General features: G+C 39.9%; 2 pseudogenes; both read left to right on the forward strand.

Annotated features, from left to right (window-relative positions):
* The first annotated feature begins 5,566 nt into the window (after window positions 1-5,566).
* LOC140076079 (nuclear factor 7, brain-like) lies at window positions 5,567-7,060 on the forward strand (annotated as a pseudogene).
* A 5,927-nt stretch (window positions 7,061-12,987) lies between these two features.
* Window positions 12,988-14,483, forward strand: LOC140076080 (nuclear factor 7, brain-like; annotated as a pseudogene).
* Window positions 14,484-24,235: the final 9,752 nt, after the last annotated feature.

The following is a 24,235-nucleotide window of genomic DNA, read 5'->3' on the forward strand; positions in this document are numbered from 1 at the left end:
CTGGACACCGTAGTTGGGATTGAGACAACTGCAGCAGCACGGATTTCAGCCTTCGCTCTAAGGCACCACATGGAAATAGGAAAAAACACGATCCAGCTTCTATTTGCAGTGTCATAAAATCTTCAAGGTTTATTGGTACAACTTTAAAAAGATAGGGAATTATCCCACATAGGAAACATGGATAGAAAAACAAAAAACGGTCTGCAGGCAAAGCCTACGCGTTTCAATAAAACATCTTAATCATGGCTTAGCGTTTACGTTCGCTACCCTGACTTATATTCCCCTAATAAGCTGGTGTCATGTGATTACCAGTTCCGTTTCGAGACGGGGGAATGGACAAATGGAAATGAAGGCATATTTGTTTATCTAGGTATATTTACATTTTATACTTATGCCTATCTATCCACTGTTCCTAGACACAGAATAAGAAAGTGTGATGGTATTACATTTGAAATGGTTAATAAAAATAGATCACGTCTTGGCGACTGTTCATACCTGTGGGGGTGCGGGTTTGTAGGAGGAAGATCCAGAAGGTCTCCCGCTTAAGGAGACATCTTCTGTGAGCACCTCCTCTTCTAGGTTTAGTGACTTTTTTAATAGCTACTACTTTACAGGTCCCGCAATTCCCTGCATGAGTGTCGCGGAAATGCCTGGATACAGCAGACACGTTTACTGCGGTGTTATTGGAAGCGTCAGATATGTGCCGGCGTATTCTAGTTTTCAAGGTGTTCGTGGTACACCCTACGTACTGTAGGTTACAGGAGGTGCAGGTGATAAGATAAATAACATAGGAAGTGTTACAGTTTATGTAGCGTTTAATTTGATATTCTTCCCCCGTTACTACTGACGTGAATGTTTTGGTGGGTGTTAAGTGTGAGCATGTTATACACGTATTCCGACCACATTTATAACAGCCCTTCACTGATAACCAGTGTTGGTTCTCGTTCTTTTGTCGTGTGCTTGAGAACATGCTCGGAGAAAGTTGCATTGCCAAGGTAGGAGCTTTTTTAGCTGTAAAACGTACTCCTGAATTTAAAAGAGGGTACAGTGTCTCATCCGTCTGTAATATTGGGACGTGTTTTTTAATAATAGAGATAATATTCTGGTATTGGAGACTAAACGTGGTGGAGAAGGTTAGTGGATTTTGTTTATTCAGCTGTCTTTTTTTCTCTTTTTCTATTCTTAATAAATTGGGTCTAGGGATGTTTTTTACTCTATTGTCAGCACGTCTTAACATCCACTGGGGATATTTTCTTTTTGATAACTTGTCAAATAATTTATTTTTCTCTTGCTCAAAGACAGTATTTTTAGTACAGTTCCTTTTGAGTCTAATTAATTCCCCTACGGGGATATTTTTAATTACGTGTTTTGGATGGCATGAGTCTGCCTGAAGTGTAGAGTTGGATGCCGTGGGTTTAACATAAGGGGAAATAGTTATTGTACTGCCGCTATTTAGAGTAATATCTAAAAAATTCATATAGTTGGAATTTAGTACAAAGGTGAATTTTAGATTCATGTCGTTCCTATTTATATAATCAACAAAATCCATGGCTTCTTGAATAGTACCACCCCATATCAGGAGCAGGTCGTCGATATAACGACCATACCACCTGATATGGGGGGAAAAAATATTAGATTCTGAAAAAAGGAAAAGTTCCTCCCATCTTCCCATATAGATGTTAGCTAGGGAAGGGGAGCATTTACCGCCCATTGAGGCTCCATATTTTTGTAAAAAAAATTTGTCATCAAAAGAAAAGTAATTATATTTCAGTAAAAATTCCACTGCCATGACCAGAAATTGTTTGATCTCTAGAGTGTAGGTACTGTATTTATCCAAAAAGTATGTGAGGACATTTAAAGCTATTGTGTGGTTTAGAGAGGGGTATAGTGCTACCACATCACAGGAGAGCCATACATCATTATCATGCCAAGTTTGGTTGTCCAAAAGGGACACGACATGTTTGATGTCTTTAATAAGACTGGGCAATGTTGCCACTAAGGGCTGTAAGTAACTGTCCACTCATTCTCCCAATCTCTCACTCAGAGACCCAATCGCCAAGACGTGATCTATTTTTATTAATCATTTCAAATGTAATACCATCACACTTTCTTATTCTGTGTCTAAAAATAGTGGATAGATAGGCATAAGTATAAAATGTAAATATACCTAGATAAACAAATATGCCTTCATTTCCATTTGTCCATTCCCCCGTCTCGGAACGGAACTGGTAATCACATGACACCAGCTCATTAGGGGAATATAAGTCAGGGTAGCGAACGTAAACGCTAAGCCATGATTAAGATGTTTTATTGAAACACGTAGGCTTTGCCTGCAGACCGTTTTTTGTTTTTCTATCCATGTTTCCTATGTGGGATAATTCCCTATCTTTTTAAAGTTGTACCAATAAACCTTGAAGATTTTATGACACTGCAAATAGAAGCTGGATCGTGTTTTTTCCTATTTCCAAATGGAGTCTAATGACTCAGAACATGACAAAATGAAACATTACAAAAGAAAGAAAAAACAAACAAACTGTAGAGTGTAATATTATCACAGTATATAAGACTTGCAATGTGTATTATCCTGCTCATTCGTCGTCCTATGTTTGAGAAAGGGTCGAGTACCCGAAACGCGTTACAAAGGACAATTATATTAAGAATTTCTTTTATTCTTTACTTTGATAAAATCAATAATAAAATAACAAAGTGATCCGATGTTTTTTTGACTATTTGGAGTATGTGAATTTCTGGGGAAGTGACTGTCAGCGCCCCACGACAGCTCTTGCCTTTTCTCCACTTTGTCTTAGGTACATCCGAAGCAGCACTGAAGATATGGGATTTATACACAGAGAAACCCTCACTATTTACTCTGAAAATTGGGGACCTTCCTTGCAAAATTTTACAGGGTTTTTTGGAAGATCTGGACCTATAACGTATGACAGAACATGGAATAAACTCTATAGCTGATATATGGGATAAAACCCATTTATTACCATTCAAAATATTTGTGAAAAATTAGATATTTCTGTAAAAGAATTTTAGAAGTACCTACACATTAGACACTTTCTAACTATGGTACCAGAGAAATGTTGGGGTCCCAAATCAATATCTATCTTTAATAGACTTAAAGCAACAAAAGGAATATCTCTAGCATATAAAGCTATAGAGGGGATGTGGCATACGGAAGCCTCACCATGTCTGGAGCAATGGGAGCTGGACCTTTACATTTCTGTTGAAGACATTTCCTGGGAAAATATTTTCAAACTAACAACATCCTTCCTCACAGAACTGCTGGTATGCAGCAAGAACGGCATACGATGGTAGACGGCGTCTTATTGCCCTCCCTGCCCCTCTGACCCAAGTGCATTGGAAAATTTGTTTTGCGGCAGCAATTTATCATCCTCATTTTTTATTCCAAATATCCCTTATACCCCTGATATATACTGGATGCGCTCCACATGCTGCAGTTTTAAAAAAAAATGCTCATTGCATTCGCACCTGGACCCGTACAGCAGGTTATGACCCTATATGCATTGCCATATTTGAGAGAAATTTTCTAATAAACTGGGTCTGCATTTCCTGTTCTAACCCCTTGTGAAAATGAAAAATTTGTCAAAATAGATTTTTTTGGGAAAAATAAATAATTTAGCTTTTTGTAGTATAATTCTGCAAAAAATCAAAATGTAAAAATGATCATTATACCCATTTATAAATTCCTTGGGGATATAGTTTTCAAAATGGGGTCACTTGTTTGGGGTTTCCACTGTGTTGTTATTCCAGGGGCTTTCCAAATGCCACATAGTCCCCGAAAACAATCCCAACTAAATCTGCTTCTAAAAGTCAAACAGCGCTCTGTTCCTTCAAACCCCCATGTGCCCCTACAGCAGTTTAGGGCCACAAATATAATACTGACATATTTAAGAAAAAGTGGGTGACAACATTTTTCATTTTTTTATTTGTGTATATGTGTAAATTGTCTTTTCTCGTCTTTTCTTGAATATATCAATACCATATATAAAAAAATATAGAAATTTCAAAATTTTATCAATATTGTAATTTAACTATCGTGAAAAACTTAAAGGTTTAACAAATTTTCTATAAGTTTTTTTGAATAGTGTAAGATGAGCAGTTTTGAAAACTTGATGATTTTTTGGGAAATTTAGGCCTTACAAAGCCCTTTCACAACTGCATTGGTCCCTAAAGAAATGGCTTTTAAAATTTTATTAAAAATGAGGAAAATTGCAGTTTGACTTACAACCAACCTCATAAGATAAAAGGATAGTGGGAAAAGTGAACCCCACATAAAGCAGACGTATGATAAATGTTAATAACTTCATTTGTTTGGTGGTATGAATATCTGTCGGAAAAGCAGAAAATTTCACATTTTGAAAATAGCTATTTTTTCAAAATTTTCACCAAATTCACTCTGTTTTCATAAATACAACATAATAAACATGAAAAAACAATATCAAAATCACTTGGTAAATTAAAGTTTTCCAAAGTTATTATCATCTAAAGTGAAGATAAAAACAAGTGTTGGTGATAAAAAGGTTTTTTTTGGGTAACTTTTAAAAATAAATATATACAATATACAATATCGCCACAACCATAATGACCCCCAAAATAAAATTTCACATATCTTGTATGTATATTTTTTTATGTATTCTACTTTTTTTTACAGCTTTAGACAACAAAAATAGTCCAAAAAAGTAGAGGAAAAATGAAACATAGAAAACAAATGGCACTTGTAGCATTAATAGACATCTAAATTCAGAGTGTAGAAGAACGGGGGGGGGGGGTGGGGGTTCAGGGCTATAATGGCTCTAATATAATAAATCTATAGTGATGGGACATATTATACTGCAGGGAGAATAATCCCATATTTAGATTTCTATAGCAGGACAGAGACCCAAAACTTGCACAATGAACCCTGGAAAATAAAAACCTCCAACAAAGTAAAATATTTTCTTCCTTCTCTATTAAAAAAAAGTATTGAAATATAATAAATAATTCCAATAAAACAACAAGTAGAATGAATATAAACTCCATCTCATCCACTAAAATAGGTAGCGACACGGGTATAGAGACCAAATAATATGAAGTTATGTACAATCTGCTCATATTTGGTATCTCCATAATCGTAGTGACCTGTAGAAGAAGGAAAAGGTCATTCAATATCACAATACTTAAAATACAACAACAAGGCTCAAACATAGTTATTTTTTCTCAATTCTCCCACAGAAAGTGTTAATAAACATTATTCAATAAGCCAAGATGAAACTGAGGCCTAGTTTCCATCCCAGCACATCCTGGAGAGGTGTGAGACCCCCGCCCTGACATTACCCTCACAATAGTAACGTCTCCAGTCATTCAGGTGCTGATGCTGCTCCCAGGCTCTCAGTGCAGGTGAATGGGGGAAATACACATAAAGACAATGAGAATGTAAATCCCTTTCATTATGAATAGGTCTGACAGTCACACCCAGGACCGCAGGGGTTGATGCTTCTGCAGGACTCTCCGCCCTCTTACTGTATATAAGATGATGTTTCACTCCTGAATCCTTCAGATGAGACACAACTTCTGCTGCTCGTGTATTGTGAATGCGCTGGATGTACAGGAGGCGGCTGGAGGATATTCGTGTCCTGACTGCAGAAAGAAGCATCCGTGACGTCCGATCTTGGAGAAGAACAGGAATCTTGGGAATATAATGGAGAATTTATCTACTCAGCCTAAGATGGAGGAGAACAGAGTCTGCTGCACCTACTGCGACTCCACTGAACCGGCTGTAAGAACATGTCTGCAGTGCGAGGCTTCTTTCTGTGAGAAACACTTACAGAGACACAGTAAGTCCTCAGAACATATTTTGGTTGATCCTGATGTTAACCTGGAGGAAAGAAAATGCTCCACACACAATGAGGTACTGAAATACTATTGTACTATGGATTCCACCTGTATCTGTGTGTCCTGCTGGGTGGCTGGAGATCACATGGGACATGAGGTGGAGATATTGGATGTGGCCTCTGAGAAGAAGAAGGAGAAGCTGAGATCTGCTGTTGAGAAAATGAACTTGGATAAAATGGAAGCAGGAAAAAAAATCCAGAATCTCACAGATCATGGGGTAGAAGAAGAAAAGAAATTATCTGGACTCACTGAGAAAGTCACTAATCTGTTTACTGATCTGAGGAAGAAGCTGGATGATTTAGAAAGGAGAGTCCTGGGTGAGATCTCCAGACAGAAGGATCAGGTGTCACTCTCAGTTTCTGACATGATCAGACAGGTGGAGCTACACAAGGATGAGCTGACCAAGAAAATTCATCAATTTGAGGAGTCATGTGATATCACAGATCCATTGACCTTCTTACAAGAAGATTTATTCAAAGTTGATGTCAGTGATCGGAGCTGTGATGTCATTGGAGATGTAAGAGAAGCTCAGAGTCTGGATGATGTCATAGTGTCACAGATATTATACAGAGGACTGCTGCGCTTTGTGGAGGATCTGAATAATCTGAAAAGAACGGGCCAGTTTCCAGTGATGGAGAAATCTGAGGTATTACTGGATATAGACTCGGCTCATGATAACATCATTATATCACAGAGTCTTAGATCTGCTTCTTATACTGCAACGTCACAGAACAGACCTGATGGACCCAAGATGTTCGAGTCGTGTCAGGTGTTCAGCTCCCGCAGCTTCTCCTCTGGGAGACATTACTGGGAGGTGGATGTGAGTCAGGCGGAGAAATGGATCATTGGAGTGGCCGGGGATAGTCTGGAGAGGAAAGCGGTGGGTAACGAGTCATTTATTGGTTTTAATGAGAAATCCTGGGGTTTGATGGTTATTAATAGCCTTGGTGTGCTTCATAACAATATATTTACAAGTCTGGAATCAGAGTCTCCTGTGAAGGTTGTTGGGATCTATCTGGACTATGAGGCCGGGCATCTGTCCTTCTATCAGCTGTGTGACCCCATCAGACACTTACACACCTTCACCGCCTCCTTCACCGAGCCGCTCTATGCCGCCCTCTGTATGTATGACAATTGTATCCTCACAATCTTAAAATAATTTAGCAAAATTGTGGCTGTAATATGTAAAACTAAATATCCGTCTTCTAAGATCTTCTCATTTCTATTTCTGTGCTGATTCATTACTGAATATATATTAATGGACATTTCTTTTGGTGCCAAAGCTCCAGATTTCCTCCATAGATGTAGAAATAAGTGATAGATAATACTGCTCTTCTCACTTGTACTTTATTAATTTGCTGTTGATGTCTTATGTGATTACTGTTGCATTGTGATCAGAAATCGTTATCTTCTACTAACGAGGAATAGATAAAAATGTCTATTGTTTGTCTGTTTAGATTTATATCCTTTTTATGGTCCCATAATAATGGTTTTAACAAGATGAAATAAACAGTTAAACAATAAAAAGTTTTAAAGCACAATTTATTTTTTCCATGTGTCTGACTGATGGATTCACTTTCTTAGAATTATGTGTCTCTATGGTAACAGACAACAAACAAAAAAATCTTTTTCCTACTCCATATTCTTCCATCTGTCCCTCCTTGTAGAAGAAGGTGAAAGGAGGGATGACGGCTAAATCAGAACACACAAGGTTTATTTATTGTCAGTTACCATGGATACACATAGATCTACCTGTGAGCTGCATGCACAGAATGATAGGGAAAAGGTCATCAAACCCAGGAAAGTGTTTCATCAATTCTCATGGGATATGTACTGGGATAATAACAGGGATTTTGTTGAGAATGCAGTCATGGACAGTGTAGACCCCTCAGCTCTCTGCAGAGGGTTTCTCCATCATTACTCCCTTCTGCTCTGAGCGATGGCTGTGGCCAATAAGTAGACTTTTACAGCTGTCACTCAGAGCAGGAAGGGGGGTTTGTGTGGGAAGTCACTGACAAAAGCTGAGGGCACTTCATGAAGGATCACCATTGGGGGGGGCTGCTGCCTACTATGTTACTATGTGATGTTAAATGTTAAAAAACACTGGATACAGATAGAGAGCGATGCATCCCCACAGTCCTCCATAAGTGTTAGATTATGGGCATGAATCTTGAGCAAGCCGTTGCAAGGCTCTTTACTATGTACATCCAATGTCAGGACATAGCAGCAAAAAGGAGACAACAGAGGACGGCGCCTCGGGTGATAACGTCTGGTGTTTCCAGCTGTATCATAGGGAGAATTAGAGGTGCTCACCTGGTGAATTCAGACAAGCATGGGGATCAGTAATATAGACAATCTACTAGGTGTATTTGTAGGGGGTGTCACTGTCTGTGCAGCTCCCACAGCTCAAAATGGGGGTCCAGTAAATGGCATAAGACAAAGTGGACAAAAGGCAAGAGCTGTCGTGGGGCGCTGACAGTGCACTTCCCCAGAAATTCACATACTCCAAATAGTAAAAAAAATACTGATTACTTTGTTATTTTATTATTGATTTTATCAAAGAAAAAAATGAAGGACATGCTTAATATGATGGTCCTCTGTGACGCATTTCGGGTACTCGACCCTTTCTCAAACATAGGACGACAAATGAGCAGGATAATACACATTGACCGTCTTATATACTAATACATGGAAAACAAATGACTTGTGGAACTTCCGGCTCATATTAGGTTAGGTGCGCATGTTCAGAGATGGAAGTTTCACTCTGAAACGCTGGTACGTGTAAGTCATTTGTTTTCTATGTATTAGTATATAAGACGGTCAATGTGTATTATCCTGCTCATTTGCTGGTATGCAGCAAAAATGGCATACGAAGGGAGACACCGTTTTATTGCCCTCCCTGCTCCTCTGACCCTGGTCTCTGTAACTATCCCTGATTTGAAATTTTCCACACAGTCCCACATTATTAAAAAATGTTTACTTTCGGGAGAGTAAAATTGTATTAATTGCATTGGAAAATTTGATTTGCGGCAGCAATTTATCATCCTCATTTTTTATTCAAAATATCCCTTATACCCCTGATGAATACTAGATGCGCCCCACATGCTGTGCCCAGAAACGGCGCCATTACAGAGAAATTGCAGTTTTTAAAAATAATGCTCAATGCCTTCTGAGCCGCGCCATGGGCCGTACAGTAGGTTATGACCCTATATGCATTGCCATATTTGAGAGAAATGTTCTAATAAACTGGATCTGCATTTCCTGTTCTAACCCCTTGTGAAAATGAAAAATTAGCTTTTTTGGAAAAATAAATATTTTTTCTTTTTGTTGTATAATTCTGCAAAAAGGTGAAAATGATCATTATACCCATTTATAAATTGCTTGGGGGGTACAGTTTGCAAAATGGGGTCACTTGTTTGGGGTTTCCACTGTTCTGTTATTCCCCCCATGTGCTCCTGCAGCAGTTTAGGGCCACAAATATAATACTGACATATTCAAGTTTTCATTAGTGTATGTGTGTGAATTGTGGGGGTAAGTGAAAAGGAAAATCACTAATGAAAACATGAAAAATGTGTTACCCAATTTTTCTTGAAAATTTCGTGAAAATTTTTAAAAATGTTATCAATATTGTATTTTAACTATCGTGAAAAACTTAAAGGTTTAAGAAATTTTCTATAAGTTTTTTGAATAGTGTAAGATGAGCAGTTTTGAAAACTTGCTGATTTTTTGGGAAATTTTTGAAATTTAGGCCTTACAAAGCCCTTTCACAACTGCATTGGTCCCTAAAAAATGGCTTTTGAAATTTTATTAAAATGCAGAAAATTGCAGTTTGACTTACAACTAGAGATGAGCGAACATGCTCGTCCGAGCTTGATGCTCGGTCGAGCATTAGGGTACTCGAGACGGCTCGTTGCTCGGACGAGTATTTCCCCTGCTCGAGATCGAGCATTTAATTAAAAAAACACAGTGAAGAACAATGAAGAATAGAATAAAAACAGTGAACACAGGATCATTTAAGATAAAAACACAGTGCAGAACACAGTGCAGAATAGATTACAGATGTTCGGCACATCTGCTTACTTGTCGGGAGATACGCGCGGAACGGCGCGAACAAAATAGCATGTGAAGAACAATATATATGTGTGAAGAACACATTGCAGATGTATTTAAACATCTGCAATGTGTTCTTCACACACATATATATTGTTCTTCACATGCTATTTTGTTCGCGCCGTTCCGCGCGTATCTCCCGACAAGTAAGCAGATGTGCCGAACATCTGTAATCTATTCTGCACTGTGTTCTGCACTGTGTTTTTATCTTAAATGATCCTGTGTTCACTGTGTTCACTGTGTTCACTGTTTTTATTCTATTCTTCACTGTTCTTTACATCTGCTAACTTGTCGGGAGATAATATACGCGCGGAACAGTGAAGAATAGATCGCAGATGTTTGCAAATTATCAGAAGACATTCTTTTTCAATTAAATAACACATTTTATTCCCGAACCATGGTCCCTTTGAAAAATGCTCGGGTCTCCCATTGACTTCAATGGGGCTCGTTACTCGAAACGAGCACTCGAGCATCTGGAAATGTTCGGCTCGAGTAACGAGCACCCGAGCATTTTAGTGCTCGCTCATCTCTACTTACAACCCTTCTACCAACCTCATAAGATAAATGGATAGTGGGAAAAAAGAACCCCACATAAAGCAGACATATGATAAATGTTAATAACTTAATTTGTTTTCACCACATTCACCCTGTTTTCATAAATAAATGACTAATAAATATCACTCAAATTTTTTTGCTAACATAAAGTTCAATGTGCCATGAAAAAACAATATCAAAAACACTTTTTTAAATTAAAGTTCTCCAAAGTTATTATCATCTAAAGTGACGCTGAAAACAAGCGTTAGTGATAAAAAGGCTTTTAAGTTTTAAAAATAAATATATACATTTACGATATCGCCACAACCATAATGACCCCCAAAATAACATTTCACGTATCTTGTATGTTTTTGCTTAGATTTTTTAAATGTATTCTACTTGTTAGACAACAAAAATAGTCCAAAAAATGTAAGGAAAAAACACATAAAGAAAACAAATGGCACTTGTAGCATTAATAGACATCTAAATTCAGAGTGTAGAAGAACGGGGGGGTTCAGGGCTATAACGGCTATAATATAATAAATCTATAGTGATGGGACATATTATACTGCAGGGAGAATAATCCCATATTTAGATTTCTATATCAGGACAGAGACCCATAACTTGCACAATGAACCCTGGAAAATAAAAACCTCCAGCAAAGTAAACTCTTTTCTTCCATCTCTAGTAAAAAAAAGTATTGAAATATAATTAATAATTCCAATAAAACAACAAGTAGAATGAATATAAACTCCATCTCATCCACTAAAATAGGCAGCAACACGGGTATAGAGACCAAATAATATAAAGTTATGTACAATCTGCACATATTTTGTATCTCCATAATCGTAGTGACCTGTAGAAGAAGGAAAAGGTCATTCAATGTCACAATACTTAAAATACAATAACAAGGCTCAAGTGTAGTTGTTTTCTCAATTCTCCCACAGAAAGTGTTAATAAACATTATTCAATAAACCAAGATGAAACTGAGGCCTAGTTTCCATCCCAGCATATCCTGGAGAGGTGTGAGACCCCCGCCCTGACATTACCCTCACAATAGTAACGTCTCCAGTCATTCAGGTGCTGATGCTGCTCCCCCGGCTCTCAGTGCAGGTGAATGGGGGAAATACACATAAAGACAATGAGAATGTAAATCCCTTTCATTATGAATAGGTCTGACAGTCACACCCAGGACCGCAGGGGTTGGTGCTTCTGCAGGACTCTCCGCCCTCTTACTGTCAAAACGTGACTAACATGGCATTAGCTCCTCTACGAGAGACTCCTCTTCTCCCCTACTTTGAGGAAACTTTATGTGGTAAAACCAGAAAGTTTTTATTTTAGTTCAAAGATCTTCCAGGGAGATCCGTGGATTTCTAATTCTTTCCTATACGCTCACTAGCGGCAATTGATATATAAGTGAACTTGTACGGCAGGAGAAGGTCAATAATCCCATAAACAGAACGGGACAAAGGGAGATCCATAACTTGTAGGTGAGCACTATAAAAGAAAACCTCCAACACAATAAAATCTCTCCTTCCATCTCCAATAAAAATCATATAAAAATATAATCAATTATTCCAATAAAACCAGTAGTATAAATAAAAACTTCACCTCATCTGCTAAAAAACAAGCCACAATATGGGCAGATAGACCAAATACAGGCAGTACCCGGGTTACGTACAAGATAGGGTCTGGAGGTTTGTTCTTAAGTTGAATTTGTATGCAAGTCGGAACTGTATACTTTATAATTGTAGATCCAGACAAAAAAAAATTTGGCCCCAGTGACAATTGGAGTTTAAACATTTTTTGCTGTAATGGGACCAAGGATTATCAATAAATCTTCATTACAGACACCTTACAGCTGATTATTGCAGCCTGGGACTATAGTAAAGCATTCAGAAAGCTTCACCAGAGCTCAGAGGGGTCTGTCTGTAACTATGGGTTGTCTGTAAGTCGGGTGTCCTTAAGTAGGGGACCGCTTGTAATAAAAGAAAAAACTTCTGGTTCTTTAAATCTAATGGTTTATTACGAAAATTATTTTATTGTCCAAATGTCATAAAACCATAAAAACCTGCACATATTTGGTATCTCCATAATCGTAGTGACCTGTAGAAGAAGGTAAAATGTTATTCAATGAGGTAATATGAGACATAAAAACCAGAAATAAATTGCAGTTTATTTGAAAATTCTCACACAGAAAGGTTAAATAATAATTACCCTCACAATAGTAACGTCTCCAGTCATTCAGGTGCTGATGCTGCTCCCCCCGGCTCTCAGTGCAGGTGAATGGGGGAAATACACATAAAGACAATGAGAATGTAAATCCCTTTCATTATGAATAGGTCTGACAGTCACACCCAGGACCGCAGGGGTTGATGCTTCGGCAGGACTCTCCGCCCTCTTACTGTATATAAGATGAGGTTTCAGTCCTGAATCCTTCAGATGAGACACAACTTCTGATTCTCGTGTATTGTGAGTGCGCTGGATGTACAGGAGGCTGCTGGAGGATATTTCTGTCCTGACTGCAGAAAGAAGCATCCGTGACGTCCGTAATCACCTAAAGAAAAGGAATCTTGGGAATATAATGGAGAATTTATCTACTCAGCCTAAGATGGAGGAGACCAGAGTCTGCTGCACCTACTGCGATTCTCCTGAAGCGGCTGTAAGAACATGTCTGCAGTGTGAGGCTTCTTTCTGTGAGAAACACTTACAGAGACACAGTAAGTCCTCAGAACATAATTTGGTTGATCCTGATGTTAAACTGGGAAAAATAAAATGTCCCATACACAAGGAGGCACTGAAATACTATTGTCCTATGGATGCCACCTGTATCTGTGTGTCCTGCTGGGTGGCTGGAGACCACAAGGGACATGAGGTGGAGATATTGGATGTGTCCTCTGAGAAGAAGAAGGAGAAGCTGAGATCTGCTGTTGAGAAAATGAACTCTAAAAAAATGGAAGCAGGAAGAAGAATCCAGAATCTCACAGATCATGGGGTAGAAGAAGAAACGAATTTATTTGGACTCACTGAGAAAGTCACTAATCTGTTTACTGATCTGAGGAAGAAGCTGGATGATCTAGAAAGGAGAGTCCTGGGTGAGATCTCCAGACAGAAGTATCAAGTGTCAACCTCAGTCTATAACATGATCCGACAGATGGAGCTACACAAGGATGAGCTGACCAAGAAAATTCATCAATTTGAGGAGTCATGTGATATCACAGATCCATTGGCCTTCTTACAAGATGATTTAACCAGAGGTGACATCAGTGATCAGAGCTTTGATGTCATCGGTGCTAAAAGAAAAGCTCAGAGTCTGGATGATGTCCTAGTGTCACAGATATTATACAGAGGACTGCTGCGCTTTGCTGATGATCTGAATAATATGAGAAGAAAACAAGAGTTCCCAGCGATGAAAAAAATCTGAGGTATTACTGGATAAAGATTCGGCTTCTGAAAAGATTTTTATTTCAAAGGATCTTAGATCTGCTTCTTATACTTCTACATTACAGAACAGACCCGATGGACCCAAGAGGTTCAAGTCCTGTCAGGTGTTCAGCTCCTGCAGCTTCTCCACTGGGAGACATTACTGGGAGGTGGATGTGAGTCAGGCGGAGCAATGGATCCTTGGAGTGGCCGGGGAAAGTCTGGAGAGGAAGGTGGATGGTAATGAATCTTATATTGGTTATAATGAGAAATCCTGGGTTTTAAATGTATATAGTACACTTGGTGTGCGTCATAACAATATATTTACAAGTCTGGAATCAATATCTCCTGTGAAGGTTGTTGGGATCTATCTGGACTATGAGGCCGGGCGTCTGTCCTTCTATCAGCTGTGTGACCCCATCAGACACTTACACACCTTCACCGCCTCCTTCTCCGAGCCGCTCTATGCCGCTTTCTACGTGCTTAAGAATTCTGGGATCAGAATCTTAAAATAATGTACATCCACAAGCGGCTGTAAATAGTTAAGGTGATTTTTTGGTCTTAGATACTTTCACTTTTGGACAAAAATAATGTAATGATTTATTACTAAATGTATTTTTATCACCGTTTCTTCTCATGCTGTCCACTCAGGAGGCTGTGACAGCCGTCACTCAGAGCAGATGGGAGGGGTTTGTGGTGTAGGTCACAGTCAAGATCTGAGGGCACTTTATAAGGAATCACCATTGGGGCGGCTGCAAAAAGCTTCAGATGATGAAACAATAGAGAAATTACCCCATAAAATTGTGGTTTACAAGAAAATTTTCTGAACAAATGATAAAATGGCTCCTGTTGCAAAATATGATGAGGTTTTCTTGATTTTTTTGGAACCATACATTTTTCACTAGTGGACATAAGATTCCAGATATAGTATTGGTGTATTAGGATTGTGTGTCTGATTTTCCTGATCAAATCTATTTTTGTAAAATGTAATTTCTTAATTCTTCTTTAGCTCTAATAAAATATTTCTATGAAATCTGATTGTGAAATTCTTTTTCTGTCAGTCTGCAAAATCGTAATAAATTTCTATACTTAGTGACTGGATATAGACAATCCATGTCACTAACCACTTTGGAAAAATGGAAAGATGATCAATTATTATTAATAATTCCAATATAACTACTAATAGTAGAAATTAATACTTTATCTTCATTTAAAATTCCCCGACATACTGGATTTCTATAATTGCTCCATTTGTACAGGACTATAAATGTTATACAGGCGGTCCCCTACTTAACCCCTTCCCGACATTTGACGTAATAGTACTGCATGGCGGGAGGTGCGTTCCCGCAAAATGCAGTATTATTACGTCAAGCTTCTGGCACCGGCTCCTGAACGGAGCCGGCGCCAGAAGCTGCGGGTGTCGGCTATATATTATAGCCGACACCTGCCTCTAACACCCGCGATCGGAGATTTCTCCGATCGCGGGTGTTAACCCCTAACACGCCGCGGTCGCGCTGACCGCGGCGTGTCAGAGGCATTTAAATTTAATAGAAGTTGAATCGGACCCCCCCGCGGCGCTTACCGGGGGGGTCCGCTGCTCCGATCGCAGCCCCGGGACTGCCGGTGCCCGGGGCTGCGAGATCTTCCTCCGGAAGCCGGGTCCCTGCCTCCTGGCAGGACCCGGCTGTAAGACACTGGGCATGCGCAGCATGCTCAGTGTCTTACATTACACAGTGCAATACATCTGTATTGCACTGTGTAACCTGTAAAAAAGCTTGAACAAGTGATCAGAAGATCACTTGTTCAAGCTTAGATGTCATTACCTGTAAAAAAAAGTAAAAATAAATAAATAAAGTTTTTTACAATAAAAATAAATAATAAAAGAAAGTGAAAGTCCCCCCAAACACCACATTTCCCTTTACACAAGTAATAAAGTATAAAAAACACTAAATCACGAAAAAACCCCACTTATTTGGTATCGCTGCGTCCGTAACAATCTGTACAATAAATCCTAATCATAATTGGACCCGCTCGGTGAACGTGGTAAAAAAAAAACCCCAAAAACTTGCCAAAAATTAAAACTTTTTATCAAATTCCTTTACAAAAAATGTTCTAAAAAGTGATCCGAAAAAGTTACAAGCACCAAAATGATACCAATAAAAAGAGCAACTTGTCACGCAAAAAATAAGCTTACAACCAGCTCCGTCAACTAAAAAATACTATAATTATGCCGCTATAAAAATGGCAATACTAAAACAAATGCAATTTTTTCTATTCTAGTTTTCCTTCAATAAAATTGGACAAATAAAAATAAAACTATATAAATGAGGTATCACCGTAATCGTAGTGATCAGTAGAATAAAGATAATATATTATTGTTATGCTACAGTGAACACCCCCCCAAAAAATGCTAAAAATCCAAAACAAGAATTGATGATTTTATTTTCCTCCACACGTAAAAAGTTAATAAAATTGCTTCAATAAGCTAAAAACCCACTAAAATTAAGTTTTTTTACAGTGCATCTCGTCTCGCAAAAAATAAGCCCTTATTTGTCTAAATTGCTTAAAAAATAAATAAAGATTGTATAGCCTATTCCCAACGAGCGTTGTTATAGAACGGTGCGGCGGGTAGTGACTTTCCAACACCGGTCAGGGTAAGACGGCGGCTGTTCACTGATCGGGGTAAGACAGCAGCTGTTCCTGACAGCCATCCATCCTGCCCCATGGACCAGAAGGGTTACGTCCCCCCCACACACCCCCAGTTTATTATCGCTGCTATTGGCTCATCAATTCAGACAAGCCAATAGCAGCGAATTTACTTATGACGTCTGTAATACCGGTCACCATGTCTGTAGACACGGTGATCGGGGCAGGATGGCGGCTGTTCCTGACAGCCACCAATTTTGCCTTGCGGTCCAGAGGGGTTTTGTTGCCCCCCTCTGTCCATGTTTGTCGCTATTGGCTGGTCGATTTGGTCCAGCCAAAAGCAGCAATATTCGTCACAATGGGCATCGCTAGGGTGAATAAGAGCAACACATGGCTATAATTTCCCTACTAAAACGAAGATATGGTACAAAAGCGCTGGCCATGCACAATGTACAGATTATGCTGTACAACTCTTACGAGCTGTTCCAATGTGCACGTCCTGCCGTATCATTTCTCCGTTTTCAAGAGGAAGATATTAGGAAACTAATATTGGGACAAGAAGGACGCGGCCCCAGTACCTCTGGTTTAGATGTTCCTGTGTTTTGCTAGGACAGCATTTTCCCGGTGAATTCTGCTGCTTCTAATGGTAGGACTCAATAAAGAGTCTGTTCCAAAAGAGGAGTTAGGATGGACACTACATACTACTAAGAGACCTGCGACACCTCCAGAGTGACAAAAGTTTAGTTGGTCCCCTGGTATATTCTACCTCCTTATACGCAACACATTCACAATTCACGCCCAAGCTGTTGTGAATTAATTTCGGTAAAATGAATAATTGTAACAACTGTTAGGTCCCTTTGCTCCCTATACCCCTCCATTATTTCATAAGGGGCGGCACATAATGGGCACTGAACTTTCCAGAAATAATTGCAATTTCCATCTTGGACTCCATTGCACATCGTATTTGGAAACCACCTATATGTTCAAAATGCTCATTTCACCATGTGTATTACACTACACCACATATTACACCTTGCTAAATTCCCCAAGGGGTGTACATTCAACAATTTGGGTCACTTTTCGGGTTTTCCTCTGTTTTGGTACCACTACGGCTCTCCAAATGTATCCTGACACATGTGAAGGATTTCTTGCAAATTTGGCCTCTAAAAGACAAACATCCCTCTTTTACTCTACTGTGCGCCCAGAAAGCATTTTATATGCACATGTGGGGTACTTCTACACTCGGGAGAAATAGTTTTACACCTTTTTTGGGGTTATTTAATATATTATCCCTTGTGGCTTACAAAAATTAGTGGTAAAGTGACATTTATAGGAAAATTTTCACCTTTTTAATGTTTAGGGCCTAATTGGATCATTCACCTGTAGGGGCAAATACATATATTACACATTGCAAAATTCTCTAAGGGGTGTGCGTTCAAAAATTAGGGACACTTTTCGGATTCTTCTCTGTTTTATACCACTAGGGTTCTCCAAATGCATGTCAAACATTTCTGTCAAATTTGGCTTCTAAAAGGCAAACATTCCCCTTTCCTTTTACTGTGCGCCCATACAACATTTTATATACACGTGTGGGGTACTTCTACACTTGAGAGAAATAGGTTTACACATTTTGGGGGGTTATTACATTTTTTTATCCCTTGTGGCTATAAAAAAGTAGGGGTACAATGACCTTTATAAGAAAATGTTCACCTTTTATCTATTTAAGTCCTAATTAAATCAAACACCTTTATGGACAAATACACATATTACACCTTGCTAAATTCTCTAAGGGGTGTGCTTTCCAAAATGGTGATACTTGTTGGGGTTCCGCTCTGTTTTGGTATTACCACGGCTCTCTAAATGCATCCTGACACATGTAAAGGATGTCTGTCAAATTTGGCTTCTAAAAGGCCAACGCCCCTCTTTCCCTTCTGAGCTTCACTGCGTACCCATACAACATTTTATTTGCATGTGTGGGGCAATTTTATACTTGGGAGAAATGCTAGTACACATTTTTTGGGGTTGTTTCATCTTTAATGCCTTATGGGATACAAAAATTAGCCGTAAAAGTGACTTTTTTGGGAAAATGTTCACCTTTTTCCTTTTAGGGACCTAATTGAAGCAAACACCTGTAGGGGAAAATACACGTATTACACCTTGCTGAATTCTCCAAAGGGTGCACTTTCCAAAATGGTGACACTTGTTGGGGTTCCCCTCTGTTTTGGTACCACTAGGGCTCTCCAAATGCATCCTGACACATGTAAAGGATGATTGTCAAATCTGGCTTCTAAAAGGCCAAAGCCCCTCATTCCCTTCTGAGCCCTACTGTGTACCCATACAACACTTTATATGCAAAAGTGGTGCAGTTCTGTGCTTAGGAGAAATAGTTTTACACATTTATGGGGTTGTTTCATCTTTTATCCCTTGTGTCTTACAAAAATTTGGGGTAAAAGTGACTTTTTTGAGAAAATTTTCACCTTTTTTCCCTTTTGGGGCCTAATTGAATCAAACACCTGTTGGGGAAAATACACAAATTACACGTTGCTAAACTCTCCAAGGGGTGTACTTTCCAAAATGGTGTCTCATGTTGGGGCTTTCCTCTGTTTTGGTACCATTATGGCTTTCCAAATGCATCCTGACACATGAAAACTTTTTCAGCCATATTTGCCCTGCAAAAACGAAACAACGCTCTTTCCATTCCAAGTGCCTCCCTGTGCCCGTACAGCAGGGTACAGTGACAAAATGGGTATTGGCATGCTCAGGAGGAATTGCCCTAAACTTTGTAAAATGCATTTTCATTTTTAACCCATTGTGAAGGTGCAAATTTTAGTGTTCAATGAATTTATAGTAAGATAAAATTACATTTCTCTAATTTCACTTTCATTTATCTTTCACCCTCATGAAACACTAATAGGGTTAACAAAATTCCCAAAGGTTGTTTTGAATATTTTGAGGGGTGTAGTTTCTAAAATGGTGTCATTTGTGGGGGTTTTCTGTCATGTAGGCCTTATAAAATCACTTCTAACTAAATTGACCCTCCAAAAGTAGGTTTTGATGATTTTCGTGAAAATCTGAAAAATTGCACCTAAAGTTATAAGCCTCCTAACATCCTAAATAAAGGAAAAGATGTTTGAAAAATGATGCCAAGTTAAAGCAGACATATGGAAAATGTTAGTTATCAAGTTATTTTAGTGATATGACCAACTTTCCAAAAAGTAGAAAATTTTGAATTTGGAAAACATTGTTTTTTTCAAAATTTTTGCCAAATTTCCATTTATTTCATAAATAAATACTAAATATATTGATTACATTTCTCAACCAGCATGAAGTACAATGTGTCACGAAAAAACAATCTCAAAATCAACTGGATATGTTAAAGCGTTCCAAAGTTATAACCACTTAAATAGGCACATGTCAGATTTTAAAAAATGGGCCGTGTCAGGAAGGTGAAAAGTGGCTTCAGCGTTAAGGGGTTAAGGACACCTGACTTACAGACAACCCATAGTTACAGACAGACCCCTCTGACCTCTGGTGAAGCTTTCTGAATGCTTTACTTAAGTCCCAGGCTGCAATGATCAGCTGTAAGGTGTCTGTAATGAAGCTTTATTGACAATCCTTGGCCCCATTACAGCAAAAAATGTTCAAACTCTGATTGTCACTGGGGCCAAATTTCTTTTTTGTCTGGATCTACAATTGTAAAATTTACAGTTTCGACTTGCATACAAATTCAACTTAAGAACAAACCTCTGGGCCCTATCTTGTACGTAACCCGGGGACTGCCTGTATATCAAAACCACAAAAGAACAATGTTTGTATTATTTGTGTTCTTTTTGTGTTAATTTTATGATTTAAGGAAAACCTCAATTAAAACTATACATTAAAAAAGTTTTTTTCATTTTTTGTAATATTATCTTCAAATAAAATTACGAAGAGTGGGAATTCCGTTCCCCACGATTACGTGGCCATTAACACCCGTGCAGATCACGAGCAACGATCACTCCGGTTTGAGATTACTGAGGCACATAGGAAAACGCACGATTCCAGCTTCCAAATGATTGCACGAAGCAAAAGTAAAATGCAAGGCTTTATTCCATCACATAAATAAAAAAGACTCAGTGCCAGGGGATACAGCAAGCAAGTAGTCTACCTGGCTACATCCCTGGCACTGAGTCTTTTTATGTAATGGATTAAAGCCTTGCACTTTACTTTTGCATCGTGCAATCATTTGGAAGCTGGAATCGTGCGTTTCCTTATGTGCCAAATAAAACTAAAAATGTAAAACAAAAATAAGAATTATTAACTAGCCCTATGTGAATTCAAAAATTCTAATACATTACAGGCCTAGTCATGCCTGGTCTCCACATGAAGGGGATATACAAAGATGGCTGCCCCTGGGGCAGTATATATCACACTAAGGCTACATTCACACTGCTGTATGGGGGGACGTATATACGGCTGACATATATATATATATATATATATGTATATACGCCATGTAAACGTTCCCCCCACGGCAACGGGATAGTGCACCAATATGCGCCATATTATCACTATGGTGAGGGGCGGGGGAGAGCAGCGCTCGCTCTCCTCCTCTCCCCAGCACCGATTTGTGCCAGCCGTATTACGTTACGGCGGGCACACGTTAGTGTGAATATAGCCTTAGGCCGCTTGCACATGATTGCATATGGAGGCCGTATAAATATCAAATAACACGTCTATATACAGTTATAGATGAAGATGCATCAGCCTTTTACCTCACACATATCTGTATCTCTGTATCTCTCCTCCTGTCAGCAGACTTTGGCTTTATAGTTATAGTGCAGGGAACTATCTCCATTATTTCTACAGAGATTTTTGTCACATATTTCTTTTCTCCTGATGAAACTTCTCTTCTCTTTCATCTCTGGAACTTTTTCTTATTATCTTCTCCATCTTTTACCTCAGGATCCTATTATCTCCCTTCTCTCTCATCTCCCTCAGCTCATCTCTACCTCTCACTTCTCTTCTCATTGGCCAGTTATTCCAGAGGGGAGGAGCAATGAGCCTGACCTAACAAGATTGGCAGCTCTCCTAGCTAAGCTTGGTTGTCATGTGCTCCAATACAATCTATGACACATTATACCAAGGCCAACAAAATCCACAAGCAGGAGCCCAGAGGTGATGTACACATATGGGGGGACACTCCAGCCCCTCACACAGTAATGGTGGTTATCTGTCCTCCCTATCACACAGCTCCAGCACACCAGGGCTCATGAAGACGCTGCAGTACAGAGCAGTAATATGTCATATATCAGCCATGTCTGCAGTAAGTGATCACAGGGCGATGTATCTACAGCGTGAGAGGTAAATGGAGCAGATTCATGAGGAGACACAGTGACTACAGGAATTCATGAGGTAACCCTCCTGTCATATCTACAGTATGTGAGGTAATAATACTCCTATATACATCAGTCATATCTACAGTATGTGAGGTAATAATACTCCAATATACATCAGCCATATTTACATTATATGAGGTAATAATACTCCAATATACATCAGTCATATCAACAGTATGTGAGGTAATAATACTCCTATATACATGAGCCATATCTACAGTGTGTGAGGTAATAGTACTCCTATATACATCAGTCATATCTATAGTGTGTGAGGTAATAATACTCCAATATACATCAGTCATATCTACAGCATGTGAGGTAATAGTACTCCAATATACATCAGTCATATCTACAGCCTGTGAGGTAATAGTACTCCAATATACATCAGTCATATCTACAGTGTGTGAGGTAATAATACTCCAATATACATCAGTCATATCTACAGTGTGTGAGGTAATAATACTCCAATATACATCAGTCATATATACAGTGTGTGAGGTAATAATACTTCAATATACATCAGTCATATCTACAGCATGTGAGGTAATAGTACTCCAATATACATCAGCAGGGGCGTTGCTAGGGTGGAAAAAGGTCCGGGGCACGGGCCCCAATGCATGTGTATCAGACTTTTAGTAATGCCCCCACTGTACATAACCCCCTCACATGTGCTTGTGCCAATAACAACCTGACAGTGTATACAGCTACAGAAACCAGCGGAGAAACCCCTACTTTTTCCCTCCAGTGACTGCAGGTGACGCGTCCTCCATCTTCTCCATTAGACATCACCACATCTTATGTTCCTCATTGTCCCTACATCTTGGACAGTGTTATCCTGCTGCTGCCCCCAACAATCTCCCGCAAATACTGTAAGGCTTGCATTTTAACACCAGGAGCTTGTTACCCATCACACTGGTCTCACTAGAAACGCAAATGAGATCAAACTGAGGCCTATTCTAGTGCCACGTGTGAACACGCCCCAAGAAATGTCCCCCACACAGCCCCCCAGTAACATGCCCCACACAGATATCCCCAGTAACGTGCTACACACAGCCCCCCAGTAACGTGCCCCACACAGATACCCCCAGTAACGTACCCCACACAGCCACAAAGCAATGACCCCCATACATCTACCACCAGTAATGTCCACCATACAACCACCCCCAAAATGTCCCCCATGCAAACCCCTGGTATTGTTCCCCACAGCCTCCCAGTAATGTCCCCCACAGCTACCTTCAGTAGGAAATGTTCCCCACACAGCCCTCCCAGTAAGTAATGAGCCCACACACAGCCCCCCAGTAAGTAATGTGCCCCACAGTAAGTAATGAGCCTCACACAGCCCCCCAGTAAGTAATGTGCCTCACACAGCCCCCCAGTAAGTAATGTGCCCACACAGCCCCCCACTAAGTAATGTGCCCACACAGCCCCCCACTAAGTAATGTGCCTCACACACAGCCCCCCACTAAGTAATGTGCCTCACACACAGCCCCCCACTAAGTAATGTGCCTCACACACAGCCCCCCACTAAGTAATGTGCCTCACACACAGCCCCCCACTAAGTAATGTGCCTCACACACAGCCCCCCACTAAGTAATGTGCCTCACACACAGCCCCCCACTAAATAATGTGCCTCACACACAGCCCCCCACTAAGTAATATGCCTCACACACAGCCCCCCACTAAGTAATGTGCCTCACACACAGCCCCCCACTAAGTAATGTGCCTCACACACAGCCCCCCACTAAGTAATGTGCCTCACACACAGCCCCCCACTAAGTAATGTGCCTCACACACAGCCCCCCACTAAGTAATGTGCCTCACACACAGCCCCCCACTAAGTAATGTGCCTCACACACAGCCCCCCACTAAGTAATGTGCCTCACACACAGCCCCCCACTAAGTAATGTGCCTCACACACAGCCCCCCACTAAGTATTGTGCCACCACACAGCCCCCCCAGTAAGTAATGTGCCCCACACAGCCCCACAGTAAGTAATGAGCCCACACAGCTCCCCCCCAGTAAGTAATGTGCCCCCGCACAGCCCCCCCAGTAAGTAATGTGCCCCCACACAGCCCCCCCAGTAAGTAATGTGCCTCACACAGCCCCCCAGTAAGTAATGTGCCTCACACACAGCCCCCCACTAAGTAATGTGCCTCACACACAGCCCCCCACTAAGTAATGTGCCTCACACACAGCCCCCCACTAAGTAATGTGCCTCACACACAGCCCCCCACTAAGTAATG

Source organism: Engystomops pustulosus, chromosome 8 (genome assembly GCF_040894005.1).
Source record: "Engystomops pustulosus chromosome 8, aEngPut4.maternal, whole genome shotgun sequence".
NCBI lineage: Eukaryota > Metazoa > Chordata > Amphibia > Anura > Leptodactylidae > Engystomops > Engystomops pustulosus.